The following is an 11026-nucleotide window of genomic DNA, read 5'->3' as shown; positions in this document are numbered from 1 at the left end:
TGGCTTCAACTTCAATGGAAAAGGCCTGCTTGCACTAACGCTGTCTATACCCCTCATAATTTCGTATAGCAGGTTTGCTCTAATTCGCTGGTTTTCTCAGTTCCTTTGTGAAACTACGAGGTTACGTTTGCCACACTCTGCTCGGCAAGAATGTCTCCAGAAGTGAAAAAAATTTGGAAGGTGTTCATCTACTTAAACTCAATTATCCATGCTCACTTTCTGTATCTCAGTTCGATGTTACTATTGAAAGAGCTGAATTTCAATAATACAAATAAAACACAAGATTGTGGGAGCAGGGATTAACCACTCAGCTTAACAACACTCGCTATCCATTCCAATCTATTTGTTCGCCAACCCAAATCTTTCACCTTCCACTCTAAAGCTGCGATCTCTAGTTGTCGTCTCGCGTAACCTGAGGAGGAAAAGATTGCATGCAGTGACCTATAAATATAGCCCTCATAATTTTCTATACAACTAAATATCTTCCCTCATTCTTCTGTGCTTCAATGTCTGAAATTCGAAAAAAAAATCTATTGGGGGCTCGTCCGGGATTTGAACCCGGGACCTCTCGCATGTTCGCAAATTCAGGCCCAAAGCGAGAATCATACCACTCGACCAACGAGCCCGTTCTATATTGATGATATAAAAGTGCTGCCTTTCACTTTCACAAACCCCTTCATCAGCACATCTGGAGGTAATTTTACGACCAAAGTAGATCAAAGAGCAAAGTTCTGCACAACGCACTGCAGGCCCTTCGGCCAACGAAGCTCTGTCACCTATGTAGCCCGACCCTGTCGACAATATAACTATTCCCTCCGACAGAGATCATAATTTGCTATTTTCACGACAGCCATCTGTCTACCCAAGTATCTTTTTAATGTCCCTATTGTGTCAACCACGACCAGTACCACGGCAGTGCGTTCCCAGAACCCACTACATTGTGTACAAAAAAAAAAATCTCTGACCTAACATTTCCACCACTCATCTTCAACGTATATCCTCTCCTATTGGCCGTTGTCACCCTGGGAAAAGGTGCTGTTGTCCAGCATGTCTGTATCTCTTGTAATCTTACATACCTCTATCACGGTCCGTAACTTCGAACAGAAAAGATCCAGCTCCTTCAATCTTCGCTTACAAGACATGCTCTAATTGCGGCAACACTTTGCTGAACCTCCTGTGCACCTTCTCCAGCGGACTTTTTCCAACCCTCCCCGCAGACAGATGTTCCGATCAACCATTCCATTTCGCAATACCACCCCACCCCCCTCACCCCAAACCTCTTCTATCTATCACCCCAGTCACTGCACCACAACATAAACAAATAAACAATTTAACCCACATTTCTCTCAAGGTGTTGACGTTGTAAATAAACGCTGGTTTCATAGAAACATAGAATAGTACAGTACAGTACAGGCCCTTCGGCCCACAATGTTGTGCCAACGCTCAAACCTCGCCTCCCATATAACCCCCCATCTTAAATTCCCCCATATACCTGTCTAGTAGTCTCTTAAATTGCACTAGTGTATCTGCGTCCACCACTGACTCAGGCAGTGCATTCCACGCACCAGCCACTCTCTGAGTAAAAAACCTTTCTCCAATATCCCCCTTGAAATTCCCACCCCTTACCTTGAAGCCATGTCCTCTTGTATTGAGCAGTGGTGCTCTGGGGAGGAGGCGCTGGCTATCCACTCTGTCTATTTCTCTTAAGATGTTGTATAACTCTATCATGTCTCCCCTCATCGTCCTTCTCTTCAAAGAGTAAAGCCCTTGCTCCCTTAATCTCTGATCATAATCCATACTCTCTAAACCAGGCAGCATCCTGGTAAGTCTCCTCTGTACCCTTTCCAATACTTCCACATCCTTCCAATAGTGAGACGACCAGAACTGGACACAGTTCTCCAAGTGTGGCCTAACCAGAGTACAATCGAGCTGCATCATTACCTCGCGACTCTTAAACTCCATCCCTCGACTTATGAAAGCCAATACCCCATAAGCTTTCTTAACTACCCTATCTTACTGTGAGGCAACTTTCAGGAATCTGTGAAAATGTACCCCCGTACTGTAACCAGGAACTTTACTTTATATATAGTTTTTATTTTAATGATTTATCATCGGTAGATGTTGTTTCTGTTGCATGTTGTCCCAACAGTCAACGTCAATTCCAGAATACACGTATCGGCGAAATTGTTAGTCATTGATCCTTCATCCCTGATGTTTCCAATTCTGAGACGAGCTGAACTAGACACAATATTCCAAGCCTGGTCTAACCAGAGTCTGACAGAGTGACATTACCTCGCTGCACTTGAACTCAATGAAGGTCAGCGCACCACGTGACTTCAGGACCACCCACTCTACTTGCTCCGAGATATGAGTCTTATGTTGATTTGGATGTCAATTATAATTGGCGCCATTACTGGTGGTGAGAACTAACGGTTAATACTTTCTCTTCTTCTCTGTCCAGCGGTTTTTTTTTACAAGATTGCGCAGTCCCCTTAAAGCAAACAGGGAAAACAAATAGGTGGTGATATGGGTAGAAGAGAATGGTTAACTTTGAGGGTCGAGACCATGCTGAGTTCATCCGGTAGTTTGTCTTTCCTGCGGACTCTAGTGTCTGCCTTCCCCAACATTCCGTCTAAACGTTCCTGCGTTCAGCCAGTTGCTCTCTCTGCCATCCACCATCTACCCCATCCCGCCCCCATGGAACTTTCTAACTTTCTCTCTAGAATTTCATTTCCTGTCAACCCTCAGGCTCGTTGTGTTATTCTTCCTGGTAATTTAACGGCGCCTCTTTCGATGAACAGCGCCTTGATAGATATGTCTCAGATGATAAGAGGGAGAGATCGAGAGCTGGGGATTGCTTCTCAGGCGGAAATGAATAAATAGAGGAAAGTATAGGGGATAGCAAAGGGAAGTTTTTGACGAAGATAGTGGTAGGTCGGTGGAAAACTCTGCTGGGATTCTGATAGAGACAGACAGGTTAAGGTATTTTTAGGAACTTTTAGATGGGCACATGGATGATAGGAAAATGTAGAATTATGTATCAAGTAAGAGATAGATTGATCTTGGACTACGTTAAAACGTTGACAGAACGTCATTCGACTAAAGGACGTGTTCTGCGCTGCACTGTTAAAAATTCTATGTTAGTTCGCCCGCTCCTGCTTATGCCGTATCGTTCCTCTACCTTCCCCTTTTGAGCGAACTCAAGTGTTGTTGCTGCTTCCACTTCAGCGCCACAGCTTAATAAGACAGCGGAACACACGCAAGATGCTGGAGCACCGAAGCGTTTACGGAAAAAAAATCCTGCACGGGTTTGATTTTGCACAGCATGACAGCCTCCCTTATCTACATAGAAGGCCAGTTCACATTCCTCAGTACGTTATCCAGCTGCTCAAGATTAACCTACAAATGTTGCTAATCTTCAGATAAATTTATTGCCAACGGACGCAATTGTCTTCACATTGTGCCTTCCTCTCTGCTTACATTAGCACCTAGTTTAGACTCGTTGGCATATTTAATATCCGTGCCTTGTAAATTCCCATCAAAATCATTGATATGAACTAAGATACAAAAGCAATGTACAGAGCAGCGATCCACGTAGTACTCCACAATTCCTGAGCCTCCCGTCCTGAAAACAATCTTCTACCATCACCCATAAAGCCAGCGTCGTGTCCACTAACGCGATCTACGTTTCTGGAGCAGTCTCCGCGCAGTTACAAGACCTGATGAAGTCCGTATAAAGTCCGACACACGTCGATCCTCGAGGTTATCTCTCCAAAGAAGTCTAACAGCTTTGTGAAATCCGATTTACTGCTAACACGAAGATGCTGACAATATTAACCCCTCCAGTAACCTATCCACCACTAATTCCGGGCTCACTGGCTTGAATTTCCTTGGTATGCCTGTGCTACGTGTAAATAATGGTGCGACATGAGCCACTTTGCAGTCCTCTGGAACATAACCTTAGCCTAAAGATGAAGCAGATGTGGCCGCGAGGGCCTCCAGTTTCTTTTCCTTGTCTTCTCACTAGATCAGAAGATGCATCGGGTCAGGACATGCGAGTTTCTAACACAATGTAGGGTTTATTATCGGAAACATGTAGAAGTTTTATGGAGGAGATGTATCGGAATGCTGCCCGGATTATGAGGAATAGCTATGCGAGCTATTGCTTTTCTGTTTGGAGAGAAAGAGGATATGAGGCGATGATAAGATAGTACAAGACGATAAGATGCATAGATCTCTGGATAGCCTGGTAGTTTTCCCAGGGCGATAAATGAGATCGTTTCCAGGTGATCTGCGACCCTCTTAACTGGTCCATCCTCTTCGTCACCTTTCTCGAACAACCAACGAAATTCTCGAGAGACTTTATTCCCGCCCGAAATTCATGCTGAGCATTTCCAACCGGAGTTTGCCCTTCCAAATGCAGCTAGATTGTGTCTCTGAGAATGAGGTGTAGGTAGTTTCCCATCAGTAAAGTTAGGATTAATGACTTACTGCAATTGGCACATGTTTCAGGGCAGGGCCGTCTCCTTCCCTGAAGTTCCCCGCTTCCATGTTATCCTCCACGCTAAATTCGGGTACAAAGTACTCATTTGACACCAGGCCCATCCTCTCTGGCTGCACATTAATGGCGGCACGCATCTACTCAAACCCGGATCATGCACTTCCTGCAATACATTTATATAATCCCGGAGGATTTTCCTCTACCTTTCCAGATGGATCAATGCCCTGCCCTCTTTTTGCCCTCCTGTTTTCCTGTTCAGTGTTTTCGCAGGATTTACTTGGTTCTGAATACCTCAACCTGAGCTATGTCTCCTTTTTAACACACGGGACTCTGAACTATCAGACGGAAACGTCGACTGTGTTCCCCCCGACCCCTTTCCCGACATGCCGTCAGATCTGATGAGTTTCTCCAGCATTTGGTATTTGTTACTCATCCTATTTTTATCCAGACCAGGGTCTCAATATCTTTCGTCAACCAATGTTCCGTACTCTTGACAGCTTTGCCCATCACGCTGATTGTAACACGCAATACCTGAACTCCGGATATCTCACCTTGAAAAACAGAAGTCTATTTACCAGAAAATAAAATCAGCCTCATCGCAACCATCAATTCTTGCAAATCCCAGGCTAATCAAGGCCTGTGATGTTTCTGATCGCGTCCAAGATACCTGAAGTGGGAGGGAGAGGAGCCAGAGGTCGTGGTACATTGTGATACCAATGACATATGTAGGAAAAGGGAAGAGGTCATGAAAGGAGAATATAGGGAGTTAGGAAGGGAGTTGAGAAGAAGGACAGCAAAGGTAGTAATCTCGGGATTACTGCCTGTGCCACGCGACAGTGAGAGTAGGAATGCAATGACGTGGAGGATAAATGCGTGGCTGAGGGATTGGAGCAGGGGGCCGGGATTCAATTTTTTGGATCATTGGGACCTCTTTTGGCGCAGGTGTGACCTGTACTAAAAGGACGGATTGCACTTGAATCCTAGGGGGACCAGTATCCTGGCAGGAAGATTTGCGAAGGCTACTGAGGTGACTTTCAACTAGAATGGTTTGAGCCGGGGGGGGGGGGGGATCAAATTGAAGAGAGTAGGAGAGAGGAGGTTAGTTCACAGATAGAGAAAGTTAGTAGAGGGGATAGGCAGGGGACAGCGATCGTGAGTACTCAGACCAAAGATGTAGGGGAGAAGGAAGAAAAAGATAACAAGGTTGTTTGCTACATTAAGGACAAAAAGAGAGTAAGAGCTGGAGAGTTTCTTAAGTGCATCTATTTTAATGCTAAGAGAATTTAAAGAAAGGTAGATGAGCTTAGAGCATGGATTGATACCTCGAAATATGATGTTGTAGCTGTTACTGAACATGGTTGCAGGAGGGGTATGATTGGCAATTAAATATTCCTGGATTTCGTTGCTTCAGGTGTGATAGAATAAGAGGGGCAAGAGGTGGAGCTGTTGCATTGCTTGTCCGAGAAAATAGGACAACGGTCCTCTGGCAGGAGAGATTAGTGGACTCGTCTAGGGAGGCCATTTGGGTGGAATTGAGGAATGGGAAATGTGTAGTGACACTTATAGGCGTGTATTATAGACCAGCTAATGGGGAGAGAGAATTGGAGGTGCAAATTTGTAAGGAGATAGCAGATATTTGTAGTAAGCACAAAGTTGCCATTGTGGGAGATTTTAATTTTCCACATATAGACTGGGAAGCCCATACTGTAAAAGGGCTGGATGACTTGGAGTTTGTAAAATTTGTGCAGGGCAGTGTTTGCAGCAATACATAGAGGTACCCACTGGAGAAGTAACAGTGTTGGATCTCCTGTTAGGGTATGAGGTAGTGCAGATGACGGAGGTAAGTGTTAGGGAGCACTTCGGGTCCAGTGATTACAATGCCGTTAGTTTCAATATAATTATGGAAAAAGACAGATCTGGGCTCAGGGTTGAGATTTTTGATGGGAGAAAGGCTAACTTTCAAAAGATGCGTAAAGATTTAGAAGGATTCGATTGGGACAAATTGTTTTGTGGGAAGGATGTAACAGAGAAATGGAGGTCATTTAAAGGTGAAATTTTGAGGGTAGTGTTACGTAACCGGCAACAATGAACATCAATCGAGACAGGTTATATAAAAACAACCAAACATTTATTAAACAGTGATAAATGATAAGGGGAAAAAAAAACGAAAACTTTAACCGGAAGTTAACCGATAGGCAGCCGTTCAACAAATCATCACTCGGCACTAGTTTTAAAGAGTTAAATGCGAAAACAGTTCTTAAAGCTACAAAGTTAGATATAGTTCTTAAAATGGTAAATTCGAAGTCCAACAGATTTATACGTTCAATTGGGAGAGACTTCTCTGGAGAAGGATTTCTTCACAGACGCAACTTTCCAGTTGGTTCTGTCCACAGGATTCAAGATGCCGAAAATAAACAGTTTAAAACAACTGACCTTAAATTCTTTTAGAGAGAGAGCAAACCTTTGCACGAACTCTTTGCTCTTTTTGGCAAGAGTTATCCGCGATGCAGGTCGCTACTCCTCCAACGACGACTGAATAAGGTCGATCCTTTATTAAACTGCCAAACGATGCCGACTCCTCTCGATCCTTCGAGTCCTGTACTTCGATAAAGTCTTCGCTCTCCCTTCTACTGTTCGGATTGAGTAAATCAGCACATCTAGCCAAAAAGTCCAATAATATTGTATTTTCCAATAGAACGCAATACTCCGTTTTAAAAATGAAACTGCGTCACAAAAACAAACACACAACAGCAGCGGACACACAGCACGTTCTACCTGGAAATCTACAAACTTAAAACTAACTGCGTCATTTGGAGTCGACCCTTATATACCCATGGTGCATATATCATCACGTGACCTCACATCGGCGGGAAAATCACATCAGGTGACCTCCAAAAGACCATTACATCATTCTCACAAAAATAAAACAGATCTCCTTGAGCATGTAACAGTACAGAATCTTTATGTTCCTGTTAGGTTGGAAAGAAAGGTTAAAAGTTTGAGGGAGCCATGGTTTTCAAGGGATATTGGAAACTTGGTTCGGAAAAAGAGAGTTATCTACAATAAATGTCGGCAATATGGAGTCAATGAGGTGCTCGAGGAATATAAAGAATGTAAAAATAATCTTAAGAAAGAAATTACAAAAGCTGAAAGAAGATACGAGGATGCTTTGGCAAGTAAGGAGAAAATAAAACCAATGGGGTTCTACAGTTATATATTAATAGCAAAAGGATAGTCAGGGATTAAATTGGTCCCTTGGAGAATAAGAGAGGACAGCTATGTATAGAGCCAAAATATACGGTGGGAGATTTTGACCTAATTTCTTGTCTTCGGTATTCACTAAGGAGAAGGATATTGAATTGTGTAAGCTAAGGGAAACAGGTAGGGAAGATATGGAAACTATGATGATTAAAGAAGAGGAAGTATTGACGCTTTTAAGGAATATAAAAGTGGATAAGTCTCCGGGTCCTGATAGGATATTCCCTAGGACCTTGAGGGAAGTTAGTGCAGAAATAGCAGGGGCTCTGACAGAAATATTTCAAATGTCATTATAAACGGGGAAGGTGCCCGAGGTTTGGCGCATTGCTCATGTTGTTCCATTGTTTAAAAAGGGTTCTACGAGTAAACCTAGCAATTATTGGCCTGTAAGTATGATGTCAGTTGTGGGTAAATTAATGGAAAGTATTGTCAGAAATGGTATATGTCATTAGATGGATAGACAAGGTCCGATTAGGAACAATCAACATGGATTTGTGCGTGGAAGGTCATGTTTGACAAATCTTATCGATTTTTTTGAGAAGTTGCTTGTAAAGTTGACGAGAGTAAAGCGGTGGATGTTGTCTATATGGACTTCAGTAAGGCCTTTGACAAGGTTCCATACGGAAGGTTAGTTAGGAAGGATCATTCGTTAGGTATTAATATTGAAGCAGTAAAATCAATTCCACACTGGCTGGATGGGAGACGCCAGAGAGTAGTGGTGGATAACTGTTTGTCATATTGGAGGCCGGTGACTAGTGGTGTGCCTCAGGCATCTGTACGGAATCCAGTGCTGTTTGTCATATACATTAATGATCTGGATGATGGGGTGGTAAATTGGACTAGTAAGTATGCAGCTGGTACAAAGATAGGTGGTTTTGTGGATAATGAAGTCCGCTTTAAAGATTGCAGAAAGATTTAGGCCAGTTGGAAGAGTGGGCTGAAAGATGACAAATGGATTTTAATGCTGATAAATGTGAGGTGCTACATTTTGGAAGGACTAATCAAAATAGGACATACATGGTAAATGGTACGGCATTGAAGAATGCAGTAGAACAGAGGGATCTAGGAATATTGGTGCATTGTTCCCTGAAGGTGGAATCTCGTGTGGATAGGGAGGTGAAAAAAAGATTTTGGTATGATGCATTTTATAAATCAGAGCATTGAGTATAGGAGTTGGGATGTAATGTTAAAATTGTACAAGGCATTTTTGAGGCCAAATTTGGAGTATTGTGTACAGTTCTAGTCACCGAATTACAGGAAATATGTCAACAAAATAGAGAGAGTACAGAGAAGATTTACCAGAATGTTACTTGGGTTTCAGCACCTAAGTTATAGAGAAAGGTTGACCAAGTTGTGTCTTTATTCTTTGGAGAGTATAAGTTTGGGGGGGTACTTGATAGAGGTATTTAAAATTATGATGGTGATAGATAGAGTTGACCTGGATAGGCTTTTTCCATTGAGAGTAGGGGAGAGTCAAACAAAACGACATGGATTCAGAGTTAGGGGGCAAAATTTAAGAGGTAACAGGAGGCAGAACTTGTTTACTCAGAGAGTGGTAGCTGTGTGGAACAAGCTTCCAGTAGAAGTGGTAGAGGCAGGCTCGATATTGTGAATTAAAGTAAAATTGGATAGCTATATGGACAGGACGGGAATGATGGGTTATGGGCTGAATGCAGGTGGGTGGGACTAGGTGAGAGTAAGCATTCGGCACAGACTAGAACGGCAGAGGTGGCCTGTTTCCGTGCAGTAATTGTTATATGGTTATATGATTATACCATTGAAAAGTCAGATTTAGAAGTTGGGTGAAGGGAAGGAAGAATCACAGGGAATACGTGAAACCGGAATGGAGCTAGGAAGTTGATCGTTGAAAGTAATGCGGGGTGAGAAGGGGAATCTAATAGTAGAGGACAGAAGGCCATAGACGACATAAAATGGAAGGGGGACAGAGAGGCATCAGGGGCAGGTGTGGAGATAAGTTTAGAGAGGGAAGTAGTGAAGTCGGGGAACATTACCGGAAAATGGAGAAATCGACGTTCCTGCCATCAGGTTGGAGACGCTCCAAACGGAATATATGTTGTTTGCTCTCCAAAATGACTGCGGCCTCATCCCGAGAATAGAGGAGGCCATGGACTGACCTGTCGGAATGGGAATGGAAAGTAGAATTTAATTGGTTTGCTACTGGGAGGTCCTGTTTTTTCTGATGGACGGAGCATTAGTGTTCGGTGAAACAGTCTCCTAATCAACGCTCGGGTCTCACCGATGGACAGGAGGCCACACCGGAGCAGCAGATACAATAAATGACCCCAACACACTCAGAGTTGAGGTGTCGCCTCACCTGAATGGACAGTCTGATGACCTGAATGTTAGTGAGGGAGGATGTGTAGGGTAGGTGTAGCACTTGTTCAGCTTGCAATGATAAGAGACAGGAGGGAGATTAGTGGCGATGGACGAATGGACAACGGAGTCGCATCAATGTGGAAATCGGAATCTGGGGCAAGGGGGTGGCGGAAGTTTCAGAGAATTATGTGCTGGACGCCGCTGCTGGTGGGATTGAAGGTGGGGACAAGTGGTCCCAGTCCTAGGTGGGGTTGCGGGAAGGCAGACCCGCACGATGAGGAAGAGATGTGGTTGAGGACAGCGTTGAAGATGGAGGAAGGGAAACATCTTTCTTTGAGATGGGAGGAATTGAGTGAAAGGGGTGGCATTTTTTACAAGTATACAGGATGGAAAGAAGTATAGTCCAGGTAGCTGTGAGAATCGATGGTTTTACAGTAGACAACTGTAGATATGATGCCTCTGGAAATAGGGATAGAGATCGAGAAAGGGAAGGGTGGTGTCGGAAATGGGCCAAGTAAATTTGAGGGCAGGGTGGAATTTCGAGGCGAAGTTGATGAAGTCGACGAGCTCCCCATGCGTCCAGGAAACAGCACCAAAAATCCATTGAGTTACTTTCGGCTGTTAACAGAGGATACCGCTAGACGTGCTCACCAAATGTAACCAGGGGAGCAGGAAGCACCCACTACATTTACGTCAGATCTGTGAATGGTGTTCCTGGCTCAATGATTAACAAACTTTATATCGAGACAATTTAGAGCCAGAAGTCACATATATATCGTTCAGAATTTTAGTGTCTCGCAGCACCGATGAATCTAGAAAGTCTATGGTAATGTTTGATTCTTCTGTCCTTACACAGAGTGAAGCATGGAGACTCAGTAAAAAAGTTATCGCCTGTGAATAAAAAAGTGCAGTCGTGCGATTATAAAGAAG

General features: G+C 43.6%; 1 non-coding gene across 1 annotated transcript; it reads right to left on the bottom strand.

Annotated features, from left to right (window-relative positions):
* Positions 1 to 537: 537 nt before the first annotated feature.
* On the bottom strand, positions 538 to 625 carry trnap-ugg (transfer RNA proline (anticodon UGG)). Its single transcript is given in 2 exon segments — positions 538 to 573; positions 590 to 625. It is a non-coding gene; the product is annotated as a tRNA-Pro (tRNA).
* Between the last annotated feature and the right edge of the window lie 10401 nt (positions 626 to 11026).

The sequence above is a fragment of the Mobula birostris genome, chromosome 13 (assembly GCF_030028105.1).
Source record: "Mobula birostris isolate sMobBir1 chromosome 13, sMobBir1.hap1, whole genome shotgun sequence".
Classification (NCBI taxonomy): Eukaryota; Metazoa; Chordata; class Chondrichthyes; order Myliobatiformes; family Myliobatidae; genus Mobula; species Mobula birostris.
The sequence above is the reverse complement of the archived record's forward strand: the minus strand, read 5'-3'. Positions and strand labels throughout refer to the sequence as shown.